Source organism: Colius striatus, chromosome 2 (assembly GCF_028858725.1).
Source record: "Colius striatus isolate bColStr4 chromosome 2, bColStr4.1.hap1, whole genome shotgun sequence".
NCBI classification, from domain to species: Eukaryota; Metazoa; Chordata; class Aves; order Coliiformes; family Coliidae; genus Colius; species Colius striatus.
Genome location: NC_084760.1, coordinates 82017142 through 82039881, shown reverse-complemented (window position 1 = coordinate 82039881; position 22740 = coordinate 82017142). Strand labels below are relative to the sequence as shown.

Genomic DNA, 22740 nt, shown 5'->3' with positions numbered 1-22740 from the left:
TCCATGTCTTCATCTCACCAGCATATCATTCTGGAAGGTAAGAAAGCTGCCTGGGCAGAGGCAGTACGAGATTCTCTTTCTAAACCGTGTTCTTGAAGTACAAGAATAGATGGTCCTCAACACTAATTATGAGCAAGATTTTGCTTTTCATGTGTTTCATTTTCTAAAATACCTTATTAGGAAGGAAAGCATAAAAACCATATTTGCTCCAAGATAGCAGAAATCCCACAGTCATAATTTATAGCACAGTTCTGTTTTCCAGGGACTGGAACTAATAACACTTACAAGAGCTAGCATGAAGTCCAGGAAATGGCAGCCTGTATTCCAATGTGTACAGATTCTGCAAAGGCCTCTTTTTCTTTCCTTTGGTGAGCTGTAAGAGAAAGTCTTCAAGTCACCTGCACTTCCACACATGGGCCAGAAGCTTTCGTCCGAGAGAACTGCCGCATGACTGTTACCATTCCAGCTCTCACAGCTGCACTGTGTGAATTGCAGGGCATTAGAATTGCATGTCTAATGTCTGTGGAGACAGTAACAAGCCTCAGTCTCCAATGGAGATTCTCTTTGGCTTTTCTACAACCGAGAAAATCTCTGCAAATGCACAGTGAATATGATTTTTGCCATTTTGAGTGGGAAAGCACATACAAAATATGCTTATTCACCAGTCAGCCTACACCTTTCTGATGGGTTGATTTCAGTTTGCCCAAAGTGGAGCCTGCAAAATATGGTGTGAAGAAGGAGTATAATGGAATTAATAAACTTGAGAAAATGTATCTGAGTAAATGGTGCAAAAGCCACTGTTTAAGCCTCCCCTCATGTGAAGATCTAGGAAGACAGCGGTTGAGGAAGAAGTTGGTAATTCTCTGTTTTGATGGGAAGAGATGGCTAGAGGAAAAACATACTTTTCCAGGTTTGAAGACAGTTAGCTTTTGTGGCTTTCTACTTGGGAGGTTTTCATCCTATCATTTTTTTTTCTTTATTAGCAAACAAAAATACCAGAATGATAGCTAACTCCTATGAAAAAACTACCAAGGGAGGCAAAGCAGTGATTAAAATAGAGTTCTTGCCACAACCTTAATTAGGGCATAGTGCCCTAATAGTACCTCTGTGATGAAAAACAAATCAATGTAATGATGCTTTCCCATTACCTTTTTTTTTTTTTTTAGGGGGGGGGGAAATGAAATGTCACAAAATATTTCATACACTTCCTACTGGGGACCAGGGTATCTGAGGCTGCTTTACAACAGATGGCACAAGGATTTTGTCTAAAATTGGTGCAGGTAAGACAGACAGCTGCTGGAATGAAGGTTAAAATATGTTTTCATTTTCTAATGACAGCAAAGGATGAAGCACTTATGACTAAAATTTCAAAGCTAGTATAGAATTTGACTAGACTAAATGTAATATATCTGTTACCCCTTTTCACCCAAACAGACATTATTTCACCTAAACCGAAACTGCTCTGGAAATTCAAACCATGTCGTTTAGTCTTGTGCTCTAAGGTCCTGTGCGTTTACAGTGATTTTTGTCCCCATCCTGACAGTTGAAGAACCTCACCTCTGTTGAAGTTGGTAGATGTTTCACAGGCCTTCTTTCAGCAGGTCATACCCTGAGCATCTTATTCACTTTTTCCTCTATCTTTCAGAGGAGTTTATCCACATAAGGGCTGACTAAATACTGAGCAAACAGTTCAGAATTTGGCTGTCTTTTATTCAAGGTTTGATTTAGCTACTGATGAGCCTGAGCCACAAAATTTGCATCTGGCTCCTAACTGTGTCAGCTCCCATGGCAGAGAATTATTTTTTTCCCCCCAATGTGTTTTATTTCAGCCAAAGCTTGGCCTGAAAGTTCATGCAGAAAGGCAAACTGTGAATCAGAAGCCCATATCAGTGCTCCAAGTGAAGTGTGGACCAAGATAGCCTGCAGCCACATGCCAGCTTGCCATTGACCTTTTATCTGCATAAATAGTCGTGACCTTTGGGCTGCTCAAATTAGTGCTAGCTGCTCGAGCAGTCAAGTATCACAACCTTGTTCTGCTCAGGCCCCATCTCTTTGCCTCTGAGTGCCCATGCTATCCCCTTTGCTGGGTGATGGAGGTAGGTGGGGGCACAGGGCAGCTCCTTTACTTCTGTGGACATCCTCTGCCCCGGAGGAAGTCCACCACTGGCTGGGTAAGAGCGTACCTAAGCCTCACTACGTTGACTGAGTGACACAGAGAAGACTGAGTGAAGGAGCTGACCATTGCCTTTAGATGAACCATTTTCTGTAGGGAACAATGAACTTTCGCCTTCGCTCTTGCTTTAATTTATCATCCCCTCTCATTATCTTTTGTTACATCTGAAATACAGCCTGACAGAGTTTTAAAATCAAAGAAATAAATCACTACCAGAATAGTCATTCTTTTCATAAGCCTCAAAGTCAGTTGTCTTGCTTAAAAACAAGTAAATCACTAAACCACACGTCTCTCTTTTAAGTATAATCTACTTTTTATTCAGTAGGCCATATGCTGTATAGGTTTTAATGCCCATTATTTTCTCAGTAGACCAGAGCTAGCATGCTCTCTCATGTAAATAAACATTTAGTCCCATTTCAAACGCATCACTTCTGTCCCTGAAACCATAGCAGTTTTAGTTATTTTGGGAAATAGGTATTTGCAGTTTTACGAGCACATTTTTTCCAATCCTTTAGAAGAGACCCTTTGGTTGCTTAAATGACAATATTGACTGGGCCTGGGAAAACAAACAAACAAACAACAGAAACAGGTGGGAGACTTTCAAGGACATAAAGCTTGAAAAAAATGCCAGCATTTTTAAGGTTGTTCAAGATGACAAGTGCACAGGCACATTTCAAAGGAAGTTTTAATACCCCTGAAATCTACTCCAAAGCTCTCTTTATTTTTTTCCCTGACTTCCTTTAACTACAGCTTTTTTCTCTTTGTCTGTTTCAGTCATGGGATAGAAGATACCAAGTGTATTTTTCAGCCTGATATATGCTGTTGTAAAGCATGTGAAGCAGATGCACGCTGCTTTAAAAATGCAATTGACTCCTATTATACATTCTGGGGACATTTTTAATTTCACCAAAGAAAACTATTAGGTGAGTAGTGAGATGGCTAATTACTAATCCCTGTGTTTTTAAAACTAAATTTGAGGGAACCATCCTGCAAGTAATACTGGGAACTACATGCTGAAGCACACGCCGCCTGCCTTGGGCAGACACATTGGAAGAGAACTAATCATTCTGCTGCATCAAGTCCTTCAGCTCCACACCAATATGTAGCCCAGAGCAGTCAAGGTGAGCTGAATTGCACCCCATGTTTCAGGAGTATCTTTTCTCTGGAAGGGATGCAATGCCACCCATGTGGTCCTTCATCAGCCACCCAAAAAGCAAGTGTCCTGCCTCTCTCCCAGGGGGATGATTTGGGCAAGAGCCATAAGCTCTGAGAATGAGTTGTGAGGGTGCAAGATATGCAGATGTGTCTTTATGCTGGGCAGTTGGAGAGTGCATGAGAAGGCAAGTGTTCTTGCTCCTATTTCCATGAGCATTTAAACAGAAATGATACCCTCTGATGCTCAAAGTCTGCTTGACAAAGTACAGCATCTCCCTCTTTAGTTATACTTAAGAGTTTGTTTCACTGGGGAAGCAAATGAAAGGAGGGCTGGTCTGCAGCCCTCTCTGCAGCCACTGAGCCCCTTATGCGCAAGCTGTGCTACAGCTGCAGAGAGGAAAAAATGTGGGCTACCCTTGCTGAAACATTGGCAGCACATCACTGTTTACAGCTGGAATTCTTGCTGCCTGCTTTTACCAATGGCAGCTTAGTACAGGAATAGGAAACTTCACATGATGATGAGGTCAACTTTTTTTCGCTTGTCCAGTGCCCCTTAGACAAGCACAAAGCTGCTGAAGTTAAGGCTTATAATTGCTTGCATAAAGTGGAGCCTGAGCCAGGACTTTTAGCTGGCTCTTTTGGGTTATCTTTTATAGCATTTCCAGCAGCATACTTGTTTGAAACTTTTAAAAGCAATTTGGATTCCTTTCATTTGTCCCTCATTTCAGCTCTCTCACCTTCATTATCTGTGGCTGTACCAGGATCAGTTTTAACTTGATCTACTCTCAAGTAAATGAGAAGGCGACACATGTGCTTGCAAACCATGTTTAACCTGTGTCTTTCATCTCTGATTAATATTAAATCTATTGAGCTACATAAATAATTCACTTACAAACCTGTTGAAGCAATAGTAATTTCCTCCCTTTGGAGTTTACAGTTCTGAGGTATCCCTTCTAATGGTTTCATTTCCTTCTGTGTACCTGGAGAAAAAAAAAATAATCAGGCAGACAACTTTCACATGGGGAATGGGGAGGGCTGTTCATCTCCCCTGCCCCCATCCCACTACATACAACATATCAAAGCATGCATAAAAATGTACAGTGGGAATCAAAATAACCTCTTTGCAGGTCATTTATACTGTGGTGGTTTTGCATGTGAAGTAGACTCTTGCTCAGCCTTCTGGTTTGGATAACAGCCCTGCAAAGCCATTTCTACCAAGAGATTGTTTCTGTTCTCATGCAAATGAAATTAGTGGGATTACATAAGCATAAGATCAGGGGCAAATGAGACTAAACTCTTGTTTGCTCTTTTGTGCTTTTATGGAGTTGGCCTCCTTGAATAAGGCGATGCCTTTGTAAGATATGGGAAGTAAGTTGCCAGGCACCTGGCCTCAGGAGGACTAGCCATGGCACTGTAGACTTGCAAGCCATATGATGCATACAGATAGTTGGATGTCAAAGGGTAGTTTGAAACAAAATAAACTAGGAAAGGAATAAGCAAAAGGAAACACTAAGTGCAACGGGTCTGGATAACTCTCATCCCCTACTCCACCTTGTCCAAGTGCCTATGTCAAAGCTGTAGGGAAGGATCTCCTTATAGCCAGGGATCCTTTCCTGGAAACAATTGTGTAGGTCCTCTCTTTGGAAGCAATGGTTGGGAGTGCTTTCCCTCAAAACCCACCCCAGCACTGTTTCAGGCTGTATGCTGTGCTGGTACTGGGCTAAAAGTCTTTATCTGTAGGAAATCTCCTCCCTTCATCGTTAGCTTCATCTGTATAACCCTGCATAAGCCATTGTAGTCTCTGGGATCTGGGGGTGGAGAGAGGAACGAGAGAAATCTTGTAGCAGAATATATTTAGATTCTGTCTCTTCCAGGATACTCCTTCACACCTCTCAGTTAAGTGCATCCAGCCCTATACCGAGCTGTGGAAATGCAGCAGAACCAGCAGAGCTTTGTGGCTTGAGGAAGAGGCCTGTGTTTATACTTCAATAAAGCAGCCTCAGTACTGAAAATATAAAAGGGACTCCCTGAGTTAATTGACAAAGGACATTTTAAACACCATCCATAGGCGAGAAGCTAAGTTAGTTCCTAACTATTCATCTATACTGAAAGGAAAGACAAATTTTATAGCTGTGCAGAAATTAAAAAAACGGGATCAAGGTTATTGGCTAAAAGGACAGAAATTACATTTACTAAGCTGCCTTTTGGCTGCGGTGTTAGATCTTGACTGTTTTTCGGTTAACGAGACTGCAGAACTTATTACTTGTCCTTATGGAGTGCTACTGTATGCAGGGAGTAACCAGCTCATGGTTATCTGCTGGGACCAAAATGCTGACAGTTTGAAATGGACGCTGTTCATTGCAACGGCTTTGACTGAGGCCATTTCATATGGAAACAATTAAGAGGCAGAAAGCATATAATAACAAAGGAATGAGAAGAAAGATCAGGAAATACAAGCAGTTTGGATCATTCTCTAAAAATGGATACAGTATTTGCTGTTAGTGATGATGATAAACTTAAGACTTTAATTACCACAGGAGAGCAGACGTGACACTGAACTGTAGATTTGCTTGTGCGATCTAAGAGGAAACGGTTCAGACTAACGCCGAATGTTAAAATTTAGGTCCAGGATAGGACAAAATGCAACTTAATTCCTTTGTGTCTGAAAAGAATGCCTTTTAAAAGTGGTCATGATAGGAAAATACAGAGAAATAGAAAGCAAATAAGACATTTAAAAAGTACAATCTGTGTGCATTTCCTTAAAAGCAAGGGAAAATGTAAATGTACATTGAGGAGCATCCACAGAGATTTGCACATCTAAATGCAACTGGAAACAAAACCAAAAGGGATAAAGAACAAGATCTATTTCTAAGAGGTGAGTACTCTTACAGGCAGGAGGGGTTTTTCCCTCACTACTGTCAGAGAATGAGGGAGAGAATTACTGGAAAGCATATACCATAATAAAGAGTTCTGAAACATCATTTAATACTTCTGTCTGGTTGAGTAATTAAATGAACAGAATATCAGCGCTAAGTGATATGAGATAGAGAAGATACCGTCAGTCATACACAGCTGGGAGCCAGGATGTCCATCAGTTCCTAAAATAGTCATCTGTATTTGCAGGAAACTTTGGACACCACTTTCAGTAGCTCCCAACCGGATCTCCTAGTGCCATGCTTCAGTGTTGTATGCACACTCACACACAGAATTTCAGTATGTCCCAAAACTTGAGTGAATTTAACTCAAGCTTACCCTGTGAGGTGATAGCAGACTGCCATCTAACTCCTCCCTCTTGACCACTAGTGGCTAATTTCTATTGCTGTTGAAATCAATTTGAGTGTTATGACTGACCTCACTGGAGCCTGCATTTGGCTTAATGTCTTGATGTAAGCAGCTAATGGTTCTTCTGACAATAGCTCATAGCTGGCGTAAGTCAGAGCAGAAATATTTAATGCCTTGTGACTGAGTGAACATCCCATTCATGCTATCGGCTTACCTGGCAAAGGGGATATCAGGTGTTGGTGCCTTCATTCCTGTTCAGATGCCTTGCTTTTCCTCTTAAATAACAGTAATGCCTAAGTAGAAAGCATCTCATTTCTTCAGGAAGCTGAGAACTGTGCAAATACCCACTAAAACTGACCCAACATCCATCCATCAAGCAGAAGGATGGTAGAGGGTGCACCTGAACCTCTGAATGGGGCACTACTGAGCTGGCACAGTGCTTGTGCTGTCATCCTCCATTATCCTGCCCTCTCTCTGCTCCCCTTGCACCACCATATCCCTCACAACATGCAATATACTGCAACTACACCTGCCTGAAGCTAGCAGAGCTTCAGAAAGCTGTGCTGCCAGGGTGGATGGTATTTGCTGACAGCGCTCTCCATCTGGCTGTTTCTCCCTTTCTGGAGCATTACTTGGAGGTCATGAGCATGCCTCCCATACCTCCTCAGGCCACTAGCTTTAATTGCTCAGAGCAACTACTAAGGTTCCCTACTGGAAACACATGCAATTTCCAGTCCTTTCCCAACTCTGGGAAACACTTTCAGTAGCGAAGCGGAGCACGGCGGGACGCAGGCCGTTGGGAGAAGGGGCAGCCCCTTGCAGGGTGTGAGCTTCATCCTCTACCTGCTGGCCACAAAAAGCAGCGGTTGCAGGACGAATAATCCTGGATACCACTGGCATTTTAGAAAGAGCCACATATTTGACATAGTTTCTCCAGAAGATCCCTTTAAATAGTAAAACTTTCTCACATTTGTATTCAGAGCTCTTACATTTTTATTTTTAAAGGCAATGTAGGTGTTCACGAACAGTGGGTGGGAGACTGACAGCACTAGACCAGAGCTCTCTCTTTGCAGAATAACTGCTGCATTGACTACTATACTGCAAGCTCCTGCAACGAAAATACAGAGGACTGGGAGGGTCTCCCATCCCCATGCTTATTTTGCCTTTATCCTTGCAGCTGAAGCTGCCCCAAAGGGAACGGGCAACTATGATGGCCCATGCGTGTGTGTGCACACATGTGCATGTTCAGACACTTGCTAGAACAGAAACAAGATCTTCAAGCCTTCCAGGCAGTAATTACTTTTAAGCTTTAGCAATGCATTTGGGTTTTGAGCTCCATTGCCACAGAAGTAGCTTTTAACATGACGTCACGAGTTCTCTGATACATCCTTAAGCAAGGTGTTCAGATCTTTTTTTTCTTCATTTGCTGGGGTTTTTATTTTGTTTTTTAAAACAAACAGCTTAGACTCAGATACTTGTACCCAAGTCTGGAAATATCAAAGGTTCATCCCAGGTTCCCAAGGGCTGGGGAGACATCTGAAAGCACACATGCTGATCTCTTAAAACATCCTCAAGTACACGTTTTCCCATAGCTGGGACAGCTTATGCCTCTAAGCATCATTTAAAAGGTGACTCTGCAATCAAGAGTGATAACACTGGACTTCCTACCCTTTCTTCCACCACAGCCCACTCAGAAACACCTGCTGAAAAACGCTCCATGGAAGAATCTCTCTCAACATATAAAAAGCCTCTTTTTATTCCTTACCTGTTCCTTGAGCCATCTGTTCTGCACACAATGAGGTCAGGAGTGGTGCCAATACAGTGTAGAAACTCCAGCTTTCTTGAGTCACGCCAGGTATATTACTAAATTAAGCAAGTTCCTACATTTTCCTCCATGACTATAGGTGTGCAATTTTTTTCCAGATATTTCTCTGAATCTTCCAGTCCTCATGTGTTAAAGTGCTTTGGCCTTTGGTTCAAGTTATGAGGAAGAATTCTTCTTTAGCCTATATTTTATTTCTTTGTTTCCTTTGACCAATTTAAGGTCAAGTTGTAATTTTCTCATACTGTCTCTAGTCTTGTGCAGAGAAGAGCAAAATTCTCCTCATTTTTGTCATATTCCCCCCCAGCTAATTGGCGTGGTTTTGTTAATGTGCAAGGGTTGCATGTTCAGCCTTCTGCTGTCTCAAGAGTTGTTTTTCCCTTGTACATTCTACAGACAAAATCAGAGGTGGATCAAAGCACTGTGCCAGTTCTGGATGCTAGAAAAAATGTAGGCAGGAGCTGCCTGACACAGAGTCCCTCTGAAGGTGGCATCTGCCTGCCAGATTACAGGGGACTCTAGTCAGGTAACTACTGAAAGGGTGCACTGTCTTGGTCCTGTCTTTTCAAGCTCCACCTGGGAAACTGGATTTCTGAAGTTTGTCTGCTTTCAAAGTGCTAGCAATTTCTGTTATATGGACAGAAATTCTGTTATAAAAGTAATATAAATGCTGTTACACAAACAGGTCAGGCCTGAGGCTCTGAACTAACTGTGAGCCCAAAGACTAGTTTTGAGATGGTCAGAAGTCTGCCCCTGCAGAGAGGCTATACCCAAAACATCAGCACAGCCTCTTGCTGCGAGGTCATCTAAGGCTCCTTGTGCATTCTCCTGATTTTATGGTGAGATCTTTTGTGATGAGTTTAAGCCCTACCTTCCTTCTGTTCTTTTTTTTTTCTTTTTAAAGTACTTTTGCAGTAGTCAGTTCTCTGAAGCAGTGTTTTCTTTCCTTTGAATTGACTGAAAATCTGGGTTAAAGTGACTGACTGATGTGACAACAAAGGAGCAATTGTCATCAGGTCCAAAGGATTTGATATGCTGTTGGTTATAAAATGTACTTGGACAGCCCAACTTCTGTGCCAGATTAATATTTGATGTCATTGGACTTGACTGGCTGTAACCGAAAGAGCTGAGGCCATTGTTGGGAAAGTAGCCATCTCCCTCTAAGGAGGAAGTTAGGGCTCATAGAAGCTGACAGCCTGACAGCCTGATCTTCCATTTTCCCATAAGCACCAGTCAGTGAGAACAATGACAATGCAAGTTTTCCCTTATTTATTCACGGATAGGTCACATTCTCCCTGCAACACCTAGGTACTCAGCGGCAACTTGACTTCTTCCAGCAGCTTAGAGGGCACTATTGCATGCCTCCTCTCAACAGTAGCTACTCCCTCTCTCTCCCTCCTCCCTTCCTCCCCAGACATCCCCACTTTCTCCAGGCAACATTATGGCACCTGTACCAATGTGCTGCAGACTCCTCCACTCATGGCCTGATTTGGTCATGGTCACAGTCAGTGACAGTGGCCCATACACCAGGCACAGGGAAGAGTGAAAGGTGCATGTCCAGCTGGGGAAACAGCCCAAAGCCAGGCTCTACGGAGAGGGCTTGACGCCAGGATCCACTCCCAGCATCAGCCTTTCAACACCAGGAGGATTCTAACTTGATGCCTTGCAGTACTGTGCCAGGCACCACATAGTGCTTAGGGGAGTGCAGGGGGAGTCACACTAGAGGACAGAATTTTTCCCAAGCAACATTCATGCATTTGCTACTATTATTTGTTAAAAGTCGTTAAACAACACCTAGGATGTTACACTCTGGCCTTAACTACATATGTGTGAGATGCCTTTACATAGTCCATGCAGCTATATAGTAGTCCAATAAGCTCAGAAATCCCAAGGAGAAAACCATTTTAGGCAGCATCAACACTGTCCTAAATGGCCCTGTTTTGTTTGCCTGCTGGTCCTTTGTCTTAGCTTATCCAAAATATCCCCAGGCTAACAGGAACCACGTGCTAGTGACACTTCATTAAAAAAGGTTAAAAAAACCCACTGTTGTTGTTGTTGTTGTTGTTGTTGTTGTTGTGGCACATAGATAAAAAAATATAAATCAAATAAAACTTGATGTTGTAAACGGAAATCAATGGACTGCAAAATTGTATTTGTTCTAGCTGGCTAGAGTAGTTGCTGAGTTCTGAGCTGTTTGTCCCTTTCTTAGGAGAGATGGGGCCTGCTCCATTTGTGCTGTAATTGCAAGGCTGTTGTAAAATAAGACTTGGACCTTTCCACTTTCAAAACAGTTTATGCATACAGAAAAAGATTAATCTCACAACATTCCATGAGACACAAATCCTAGGCCTCATTTACAGAGGGAATGGAAGGAGAGCAGATATTTTGTCTTGAAGCCATGAAGCAAGTCTCTGTTAAGAGGTGAAATGTTTGGCTTCACATCCAACACTGAGAAATTCTGGCTATGTCCCTCTTAAAATTCTTTCAGTATCTACAAACTGCAGGCAGCACAGCGTCTGGATAATAATAATTATGATAAAGCACTGTTGTGGATAGCAGGTCCACTGTCTCCCTATAATTCCATGTGACACCTGGCTAGTGGATAGCAGGTACACCGTCTTCCTGTAATTCCACGTGACACCTGGCTAGCTGTAATTTTCAGCTCAGGATGCCTGAAGACTTCACAGGGAACAGTGTTGCTTCTCATCTGCACTACACTCAACTCTGCTGCTTTTCTGCAAATATGATTCTTAATCTTGTTACAAATTGTAAGAAAACAATATATGACCTAAAGCTCTGCTCAACTGAAATATTTGCATATTACCCCGTGGAACACATTAAAATACTCTGTTATGAACAGCCCATTATCACCAGCCTATCTCCAACATCTGCTTTTTGTCTTCTGTGTTCTGCAAAGTTGATGATGATTATTCACATTACAGATAGAAACAAACAGCATTTCTTACACATTCTCATTAACTCTCAGTGTGTATAATTACCATAGAAAATCTAAGTGGTTCTAAGGATTTTTGTCACTCCAAATTGCATTGGTCAAAAGCCCTCCAAAATTCCTTTTTTTTTTCCCCCCCCAGGATTTTCACATGTATGATTCTGAGAAGTAAAGACTTCATTTTCTAAAGATGGTGAGGCTTTGAATTTGTCACCTTGAGGATGGTAAGACAATTGAGTGTACCTTGCAAGGCTGAAGAAGGTTGTTTTCAGGCTGGAAAAAGTAGAACTGGACAGAAAGACTGAGAATTGGAGTAAGACCTGCCAGCTCTGTCAACAGGAGAAGGTGAAAGCTAAAAAGAGGAGGCAGGTAAAATGAGCACATCTTATTCTTTGACATCCAAACAGGCGATGCTTGCAGTTAGAAAAATGCAGTAAAAAATTATTAGGACAAAACACAAAGAACCTGAAATTTGTGTCTTTTAGCTCTGTGGTCTTCCAGCATCCTGTCTACAAGAGGTGCCAGTTCCAGCTACCAGGACTGTGCTACCAAAAGGTCGTGACTTCTAAAACAGTTCTCCAAAAATTTTAACTATATGGAGCATGCTATGCAAAACAGTTATCAAAAAATAGGTACTGGCTCCATCCTTGATATTAAATAGGATCATTTGGATTACTGCAATCAAATATTCAAAAAAAGCATTCATTATGAATGTGAATTTACATGCCCTTAATTGTAGAAATGATCAGAAGGATATCTTATTTTAAATTAGCGTTCTTTAAGTAAGCTTTTAAAATGGAATTGATTGGAGAGTAAATAGCCTATCCGACTCTTGGCTGCCTTCAACTCCTGCATGTATTTGTTACCAAAGTCTTTAAAGTAAGAACTTTTTCTGATACAGACCATTATTATTTTCATTCCATGTCAGTTACATAGCCCCAATCAGTTTGTGGTAAGAGTTATTTTGGGTTGGTTCCACTGAGATGAGAATGCTGATGGCATCAGGTAATTCCTTACATCAGTGCTCTTGATTAACACAACACACGAAGCCCTTTCTCTGTGAACTTTTAAAACAAGGCCAAGCAAGAAGTGAGGAGTTTTCTTTGCAATTGGAAATGTATTTTGTTTGAAAGCACTGTGTCCAAAATCCCTCCCTCAGCTTTTGATTGGGGTCACTGCTGGGGGCTCTTTCAGCTACACCTGACCCTTCTTGGCTCTCTGTCCCGTTTCTGGTTTTTTTCTACCACCCAAGGATATTGCAGCCTTCAAGCTGATCTTTGTCTTAATGGGTAGATTAGCCTCTAGCCAAACCATGATCCTTCTAGACTCAAATTCCAGAAGAGCCTTACGGAGAGCCTGTCCAACTCCAATCGTTTCAGTTATCTGTAAGCAAAGAAAATCCAGTTAGTTATTTGGTTCTCACCTGAATGGTTGGCATCCCTCAGGAACATCAGCCCAAGCCTGCAGGATATGCTGAATTCTTTCTGAAACACCCTAAACTCAATCATCATTGCTGTAAATGCTATCCCACCATGGCTGCCACTTCCTCAGACTGCCACTAGAGAACTGAGCCTCTGGCATCATCCAGCCCAGCACTGGGGCTCCCCACACTCTGCAGTAATTTCCACACACTAATTTTCAGAACAAGAGGTATTAGGCCATGGGGAACTATTTGGGATTTGACCCTGCTGTTGCTACTGTTATCTTGACTTTGAACTAGCATTATCTGTGATGGCTTTTTAGAATCGTAGAAAAGAATTATAGAATCATTTAGGTTGGAAAAGAACTTTACAGTCATCTAATCCAACTGTTACCCTAAACACTGCCACCACTGTCCAACAATGAACCATGTCCCTAAGCACCTCATCTTTTAAATACCTCTGTGAATGTTGACTTGACCACTTCCTTGGGCAGCCTGTTCCAAGGCTTGACATCCCTTTTTCCTAATATCCAGTCTAAACCTCCCCGGGTACAACTTGAGACTGTTTCCTCTTGTCCTGTTGCTTATAGCTTTGGAGAAGAGATTAACATCCACCCTGTTACAGCCTCCTTCTAGGTAGATAATAGAGAGTAATAAGGTCTCCCCTCAGCCTCCTCTTCTCCAGGTTAAACAACCCCAGCTCTCTCAGCTGCTCATCATAACATTTGTTCTCCAGACCCTTCACCAGCTTCATTGCCTTTCTCCGGACATGCTCCAGGACACCTCAGTGTCCTTCTTGTAGTGAGGGGCCCAACACTGTATTGAAACATAGTATTTGAGGTGCAGCCTCACCACCACCGGGTACAGGAGAACAATCACTTCCCTGGCTCTGCTGGTCACACTATATCTGATACAGGCCAGAAAACCATTGGCCTTCTTTGCCACCTGGGCACACTGCTGGCTCATGTTCAGCAGGCTGTTGACCAACACCCTCAGGTCCTTTTCTGCCAGGCAGCTTTCCAGCTACCCTGCCCTAAGCCTGTATCATTGCATGGAGTTGTTGTGGCTCAAGTGCAGGACCTGGCGCCTGGCCTTATTGAACCTCATACAATTGGCCTCAGCCCATCAATCCAGCCTGTCCAGGTCCCTCTGTACAGCCTTACCATCAAGCAGATCAACGGTCCTGCTCAACTTGGTGTTATCTGCAAATTTACTGAGGGTGCATTCGATTCTCTCAACCAGATAGTTGATAAAACAGAACTGGGCCCAATACATCCCTCTGACATGTAGCTAGATGTTGCAGTGGAAATGGTGTTAAATAGGAACTTCCCTAAGACTCTTGGGTTCCATCGAGCCCAGACACCATGAGCTTGGGCACTCCTCAACTCTTGTTACCCTTGCAAAAAAGGAATTTCCTCTTTCGAGTCTGCACGGAGGGAAATATATGCTATTGTAATAAAGGTTCTCTGCAGTGAATGGACAAGCTCTGGCCATCAGCATAAAATGTTCATACAGTGTATGCTGAAGGAAAAGCAGATTGTTTCTTGGGAATCATAGTCCTTCTTTCATCTTTTTTGGTTCAGTGTTTCCTTGCTCTATTTCTGTTGGCAAACTAATTTTCCTTGTGTTTCAGAGGAAATATCACAGGCCAATCACTTGGCTGACGCCAACTAATACCTGTACATTAAGCTGATCTTCAGCCCTAACAGAAGCAAAAGTCAACTGTATGTACACAATACATACACACAGAGAGAAGAGAAAAAGAACCAACCCAAACCCAGGCCACACCAGTCCAAAGAGTATAAGTAACTTGGCAGAACAAAGGTCTATCCCTAAATGCTAAAGATCAGTGTAAGGTTGGGTTTTTTATGGCTGATAGCATACCATGCCCCACTGTTAAGCTGACAACTTTTTATAGCCAAACAAAATCTAACAATCAGCTTTTATGTAGCACGTCTCATAAAAAAATGAGAAAGTGCTTTACCAAGAAGGTCAATACTCTTATCTCCGTTTGTCAGAAAGCTGAGCAGCAGAAAGTGGAGTTAAGGTACCTAAGGTGCCTCACTTAGAGGGATGTAGGTGTGCAGAAGACTTCCCACGTCCAGAAGTCAGAAACAAGTACCAAAAGCCAACCTTGCTTTACTTGAGTGGTTACACACAGAGGCCTGTTTATAGCAGCAGTGCTTCCTAACCACTGCAAGCACTAGCTCAGCTCCACAGACTGCGCTGAGGGTGCCTGCGGCAGCCAGGACCGTGTCTACGTTAGGGGACAGGCAGATGAACAAGTTCCTGCACTGTCAGCTGGTGTATGAAATTACAGCAGTTCAGCTGCTTTGCAGGAGCGTCTGCATGCGCACGGCGGCCACTGCAAAGGCAAGGCCAGTCACCCGTCAGTGAGGTGATGGCACCCACGCCAGCACTGCCAGGAGGAGCTGAGGAGAGAGAGGACAGGTTAGGAAGAAAGCCAGGAGGGGGGATTTACTGAGTCTATCACTGTTCAGCTACACCAGCCGGAGCGTCCATACCACGCTTCTGAAGCTCCAGTGTCTGGCTGGGAGCTGCTGCACTGCAGCCACCAGTGCCTAAGGGAGAGTGTTTGCAGCTGTATGGGGTCAATCCCTCTGAAGAGCAGCCTAAAGGAAAGAGCAGGTCTGCTGACCCCACAGGGCTGCTCATTGACTCAGGGTCTAACTGCTCCAGGAAGCGAATAAATGACATGACAAAATGTATCGTTTGTTTTAACATGGAAGTTATGGAGCAATTAAATCCAGTGCAATAAACAATGGGGACTGTGAAAAAGGAGATAATCACACACAGAGAGTGAACTGCAAGTTCCTTTTCTTGGTCCTAGTCTGATCCTTTGCCTATGAGGAATGGATCATGCGTCTGGGAAAAGCCTTGGCTGTCCCACTGGCCTGGCCTGCTGACCCTGGTTTCCTGCACACTGCTGGAGAGCAGAGAATGAACCTCTTGCCACAGAGTACAGAGTTCTCCGTGGGGGACAGGGGACAGGATTGCTTTCCCTTTCTGTATATATGTGCAGGAAAAAAACCCACCTCTCAGGATAACTCATTAACCCAAATTACCTTCCGCCCGTATCTCACTCTGCTGGCAAGTCACACTAATGGCCTTCCAGGAAGACACTGAGAATCCTGCAAAGGTCCTCTGTGTGACTTTTCAAACTCAGCAGAGGCCTGCCAATGCCCATTTCTTTGCTTGACTAAGCAGCCCTAGCAAGGGAAGCTGCAGTGCAAGGCTCACCTCTTCAGTGAGGTTTCACCATTTGCCTCCGATTTACTCTGCATGGATCCCAAACTGCAGTTTCCACACATAAATCCTAGCAAGGTCCTCTGCAGCAGCTACACTGTTGGTCGCTTTGCCTTTCAGCTCAGCGTGAGGAAAATCTAAGAGTAGTTAGTCTCCTAATAACGATGTATATAGCAGACTCTGCATCTATATGTTGTCATGGAGATGCCATGGGATATATCTGAGCGTTTTGCCAGTTGGGTTTCTTCTGCATCACACATTTGTACAGAAATTGGGTTTTGACAAAAATATAGTATCCAAAGTTTCCAGAGCATAAGTGGAGCATAGATCTGTGTCAGAGCAGCTGGGGTCACCTTATTCGTGATAATTTGAATGGGCCTCCATTTTTTGTTTCCTCTGAAATTGCACCTGATCTCATATCTGCATAACATCACCAAGTTCAGAGAATCAAACTAGTTGAAAATAATTGAGGGGGAAAAGAAACAGGCCATATGTTTAAAAGCAACAGTTAAAAAATGCAAGATGACAGAATGTAACAGACCTGCAGATACAGTGGGGATGAAATAACTGGTCAGGGAATTGCCCTTAACAGTTAACCTGAGACATCTGAATTCTCCATCATTTTACACCTTTACCTGATGTGTTTAAGGCAAGCAGTTTTACTGCTTGTGTCTATCATTACTTTTTCCTATTAATATTCTCATAAATTTAATAAAAGGTATTTTCAGTTAACCAGGCATTTGGTTTTTTGGGTTTTTTTTTCCTTTTATTTATTCTCTTATTAAAAAGAGAAAGAGTGAATCCATTTCTAAATCACACTTTGTCACAGAATCAGAGAATCTCAAGCGCTGGAAGGGACCTCCAAAGATCATCTAGCCCAACCCCCTGCCAGAGTAGGATCACCTAGAGCAGGTCGCAGAGGAACTCATCCAAGTATGTTTTGAATGTCTCCAGGGAAGGAGACTCCACAACTTATCTGGGCAGCCTGTTCCAGTGCTCCATCACCCTCACAGTGAAGAAATTCTTCCTTGTATTTCTTTGGAACCTCTCATGTTCCAGCTTGTACCCATTGCCCCTTGTGCTATCACTGGACATCACTGAGAACAGCCTGACTCCATCCTTCTGACACCTGCCCTTTATGTATTTGTAAACATTAATGAGGTCACCCCTCAGTCTCCTCCAAGCTAAAGAGCCCAAGCTCCCTCAGCCTTTTATCATAAGGGAGATGCTCCACTGCCTTCATCAGCTGTGTGGCCCTGTGAACTCTCTCCAGCAGCTCCCTATTCCCGTGGTCAATGGAAATCATATTCCAAATGGCACAGTAAACGCCTGCGATCAAACAGGCCAAGGGCCTATCAGCTAATTATGTTATAAGGAGCAAACTTGAGAAGCCACCACCAGCTCACAACCTGCAGCCCATTTTCAATCAGAGCATTTTAAAAAAGATGCCATCTTAGTCTTTCTGTGTAACATCCTTATGCTAACAGCCTTTTCCACCTGTCTGCAGAGTGAAACCTCTCACCTATTCAAGCTCTTGTCTGATTATGCTAGATGAATTTTTTAATTGTACTTGGAAATGACAGTCAGCTGTTGGCCTTCTTCTGAAGTTATTCAGATTTGAGATGACTCTAGTGAACCTGCTGCATTTTCATACCACTGCTAGTGCAGATCCACTGACTGAGAAAAGCTCCCTTGTGTCTGTTGACATGAATAATCCCCAACATTTTTAATATAGGCTGCCTTTGCCAGTTGGCTGACACTTGTGCTATGCCGTGAATAAAAGCTATTTGATGACAGTTGAGAAATGGATGTGAGACACTTGCTGCTATATTTCCTTTGCTGTATGGGAACTACTCCCTATTGTTTGTCATGTGCAGGAATGTAAAGATGTTAAAGGCAACTTGAACTGACGATGTCGTAATGCAAGGCAATGCAGAAGATAAAGACCCAAAACCTCTTCTAGCAGCCTGCTCCTGAGAATGATTCCTCACCAGCAACTGGAGCTCTTCAACAGAGCCATATGTGTTTGTATCTATGGGGTGTGCACTGGAGGAGAACCACAAATTCCTAGTGTGAAGAACATGCACTCCAGGAAAACACATGGGACAACAGCTCAGGCGACTCTGTGCGTATGAGTGTGGGATGTTAGCACTAGCGAGGAAGAAAAAGACAGGGATTTAAGGTAGAGTTGGCAGAAGGAAAATGTTTGGCTAATAGAAAATGGGAGAGGGATTTTGTTGTCAGAGGAGTGTGAAGAAAAAAGTGAGATTGAACCATCCAAGAACAAGATAAAATGAGCCGAAAAGAGGAATGACTGGGGGAGTGGAGGCAGGAGGAGGAGTGGGAGGAACGAGATCAAAGGCAAACTAGCATTATGGAGGGCCCTGAAGAGATAAGGAGATTTAATTGGAGGCTAAGAGACATGAAATCAGTGGGATTTGAGAGAGATGGGTTGATGTGTCACAGCTGTGCGATTTTTAGAAGGAGACTTCTGAGCAAACTGCAGGGAAGAAGGTAAGCAGAGGGGAAGAAGGACAGACTGCTGCAGCATAAATATCTTCTGCATGGACAAGAGTCTTTTGAAGATGGACAGTAAAGCTAGATTTGAAAGAATATTTAATACATCCTAACACTTTAGGAGTCAAAGCTTAGAGATAACTCCCTAAAGCCCTTTTATTACCAAAAATCTCCAACAAACGTGATGAAGTTTAAAGGACCAACTATAAGAGAGAGCACGTGGTATACTCAGCAGGCAAAAGTGCTTAAAAATATATCCAATGGCCTGCAAGAAAAAATCAGTGAGAAAAGGGCTGATATCCTCAAATGGAGCATTCACTTGATTCCAGCTAAAGCTGATCCTTGTCCTGGGTTTTGCAATATAATAAACAGATTGACAGGTCAGTCAAAGTTTTCTCTCCCACCAAGCCCCTACCAGAGCTTTCTCTGACAACCAGACCCAGCTGAGAGAGACACTGCCCGCTCCTCTCTTGTCAGGTCAGAGCTGGAGCTGACAAAATGCACCTGCCATAAGAACTCACCAGTAACAACCCTGCACCTTCAATATAAAGTTTCAAGCACCTGATATTAGCGTGACGCAGGCGAGCTCTGCCGCCTCTGCCTCCAGGCCTGGAGTTTTGCAGGGCACGGAGCTGTCACAGGGCACCTCAGCCCTCCGCAGAGGCTGGTGCTGCCTGGGGCTTTGCATGAGGAGAGAGGAGACGGTGATGCTTCAGAGCTGCCCATGGGAAAGCGAGGCCTGTTCTCTCCAGCAAATGGCTGAGACGAGAACATGCGTGAAACCAGATGAAGAAGCATGAGAAAAACCAGAGGACAGAGAGAACTATTTTCCCTCGAGAAGAGGGAAAAAATAGTGTGTGCACATAGCCAGTGTCCTGGCGGTTACAAGGGGAGACATGGTGACACAATGATGGCATAATTTCCAGATGATATGTTAAGCAGAAGATGCTTTGGGAAGCTCTGTGAGCCAGATCAGCTTTTGGGATGTGTGACTAACAGCAATGGGCCATAATAATTATTTTTTAAATGTCACTTCAAGCACAGTTTTCTCCTGATTATCGCTGGAGCACATTTCTGGCACAAAGTGCCTCTGTACAGTATATCTTGGTAGTATCTGAAGCTAGCACTCGGCTCTAGGCAAAGATGTTAAAAACAGTATATCATTTTGCTCTTGCGAGGGAGAATCTCACAATTAGGCCATCTGCTACCTTCCACGCCAGCGACAGCTCGGCCTCCTATTTGCCAATAGAACTGGGGCTGGCAATTAAATAGCAGCCCTTCCTCCCCACCCTCCTCCCAAGCTCAACAGCTCTACCCTGCTGCCTGCCGTGCCACAGCCCCTCTTGTGCAGCACCCACCGCAGGTTTCCTCCTGTGCCTGAAAGCAGCCGAGCTGCCATGCTCCCTGCTGTGTTCCTCCCTGAAGCAGGTCTATGCCCATCTTGTTTTGTCCCAGCTTTGGCTCCCGTGAGCCATCACCACTGCCCTAGGTGAGGAAGGCTGACACCGATGTTGCAGAAGATGGAGCTGCAGCCCCTCGATGGCGTGATGCCCAGTCAGCTGGAAGGGAGCTGTCTCTGTGCCTGGTGTGTCTGCTTTCATGTAGCTTGAGCCTCCTTAGGACAAATCTTCTGTTTAAAAGTAGATTGAGAAAACAACTGATGGGCCACACTGATTTCAGTCTTCCTCCAGACAGGAAGAGAGTGTCTCATAAAACCCTGTCTCTGTAGCTGCACCCCAGCACAGAGATACCCACCCTACCTGGCAACGCTGACAGCTATGCTGGTGTGGAGCTGAGCTAGGCACCTTTGCACTTCCATCAAACCCAGCCTGAGCAGCCCAAATCCGCATCCCTGCAGTACACCACAGCCCCCCTGGCAGAGTCCACCAGCTCCTCTTCCTGTGTGCTTTCCTGCATGGCTCTGGCACCGTGGCACACTGACCACAGTTGCTCTGTGATTTGCATGGAGTTGGTCTTTTCCTTCCATTCCCAGTCTGTGCCATCTCCCTTGCTGCACTCATCAGGCATCCTCCTGTCCTCCCCGTCTCTGCACAAGGCAGCTCTCTTCAGCAGGCTGCTGGCAGGTAACGTGCCTGACTCATAATGGTTTTCTTTCTTTTAAGAACAACGGATATCTCTGAAGTTGGTAATTTCAATGTCTCTCAAATTCAGAATCCTGTGATCGCTGCGACATTCAGCATCTGAGTTACTACAGCACGAGATGGATGCAGTGGCGTGCTCAGAGGCTGAGTGCCAAGCCGGGAGCTGATAAACACACTGCACACGCTTTATAAGCCACAGAGACCTAGAGTAACTCTGTGTTTTGCCTTCACATTAAACACGTTAGCGTGCTTTCAGAGGGAACCTGAGCCCCGGCTGCACCAAGGCAGACCTTGGGCTTAGCTTTGCAACGACTGAGCTTCTGATGGTTTCACAAAAAGCTAAATGTTCACACACTCTAATTAGCATGTGTTTCTTTAAGGAGGCTTTTTCTTTTAGTGCTAATTCGAGCTGGATTGCCAGCACAACGGCATTTTGCTTAGGATGCTGGATGAATTTACCTGTGGGGCAGCTGGTTAGCATAAGGGCCCCTGCATCACCCAAATAATGAAACAGGGCTTGCTCATATCATTGCAGCTTTTGCTGGGTTCTCCAGCCTGGGCAGGCATTTGAAACAGGAGGTGGTCTGGGTCGACGGAGATGATGTTTGTCGTGGGGAAGAGGACACGTTCGTGCTGCCAGGCAACCGGCTCTGCAGCGCCCGTGCCAATGGCTGCAAACACCTCTGCAGAGGCAGGTCTAGAGAAGGAGCGGCCAACCCGAGGCTGCTTGCTGCTGGGGGGCCCCCAGCACCCCATGGAGGCCAGGTGGGGGGGGAGGGGGCATGGCTGCTCCTCCTGGGGCTCCTGTGAAGTCCCAAGGGGGGAAGATAGGGCTGTGCTCCCTCCTCTGCTTGTCTGGGGATCCCTGTCCAGGGTAGGGAGCAGGAAGGTGAGCAGGCAGGGTTCTCTCTCATCCCTCTTCATCCTGTGGCTGGCCTCCCTCTGGGGCTGACATGCTACTTTGCTCACCCCATTTTCACCCTATATTTGCACCCTAAAGAAATAAACCCATTCTCATAATCCTTTCTGCTGCATCTTCAGCCAGCTTTAGCAGGGGTGAAAGGAAGGGAAAGAAGGACCTCAAACTGGTGCTAGTAGCACCATGGGGAGGGGTGCGATCGCTATTTTAGCTGATGGGCTCCAGAGGGAAGTCCTATAACTCAACTCAGTCTGGGTCATGAATTTCTCTCCCCAAAGCTCTACTGCAATCTGCCACACACAGCTTGTCAACTGAGGAGACAATGGATTTTACTGTTGACAGATATGCAGACACATAGATATAAATATGCAGGAAAAATTCATTCAGTAGGATTAGGCAAAATTACCATAATGTGGACAATACAGCAGTGCCCTTTGTTTACTCACTTTGATAAATAGCTCTGATTTCTTCCAGTCTCTCACTCCAGGAATATCCTTGCAAAGACAACATGGAGGCCTTTGTATTAAGCATTTCAAGAAGCTTTCATGCAGTAATAGATAGGCCTCTATTGAGCTCTCTATCTGCCAGGGAATATTTCTTTCAGATTTTCATTTAGTTGTTATTTTACAGTTTCAGGGCAGATACCTGTAATGCCAAGGAACACAGCTTGTTCTGTCCCGCTTTGTCCTTCATGGGCAGGGTTTGTACATAAGTCTAGTGGGAGAGACGTAACTTATTCAGAAACATGCAGATGAGATGTAATCTCACCACTTTGCAGAGCTCAAACCCTAGAAATGTCAATGTGAGGTGAAAGCAGGTGAAGAGAAAGGCAAGGCTGGATAATTTATTGCAACTCACCCCGATGGTAGTTACAGATAAATCTCCACACATGAAATGTTTGCAGAAGTTTGAAGCTGGGGGATAGGAATCATGTACTTTCTGGCAGCCCAGAGGAATTTACCTGCAGCACAGAGACTAGATGCTGGGTGCAGCAAGCAGAGGTGCAACAGCTGTGTCAAAGCAGTTTGGAGACAGCGTTTGTTCTTGAAGCTCCCTCCCTTTTACCCCAGATTTCATCCCTCGGCTAGGCAGGTGGCACAGCTTCCCAACGCAGGCAGCTGTAGGAGACAGAA

The 22740-nt window shown here is 44.2% G+C and overlaps 1 protein-coding gene across 7 annotated transcripts in view; it reads right to left on the bottom strand.

The window, feature by feature from the left end:
• Positions 1 to 2465: 2465 nt before the first annotated feature.
• The window catches only part of PPP1CB (protein phosphatase 1 catalytic subunit beta), a 99319-nt gene continuing 79044 nt past the window's right edge, over positions 2466 to 22740 (bottom strand). For 2 of the 7 annotated variants that reach the window (XR_009818292.1, XR_009818295.1), the window contains 3 exons: positions 8376 to 12765; positions 4225 to 6903; positions 2466 to 2729 (listed from right to left, as the gene is read on the bottom strand). The gene's annotated coding sequence lies outside the window, so the exon portion shown is untranslated. Of the gene's footprint in view, positions 2730 to 4220; positions 6904 to 8375; positions 12766 to 22740 lie in introns of all 7 variants that reach the window. The other 5 variants (XR_009818296.1, XR_009818297.1, XR_009818293.1 and 2 more) reach the window with 5 other exon arrangements.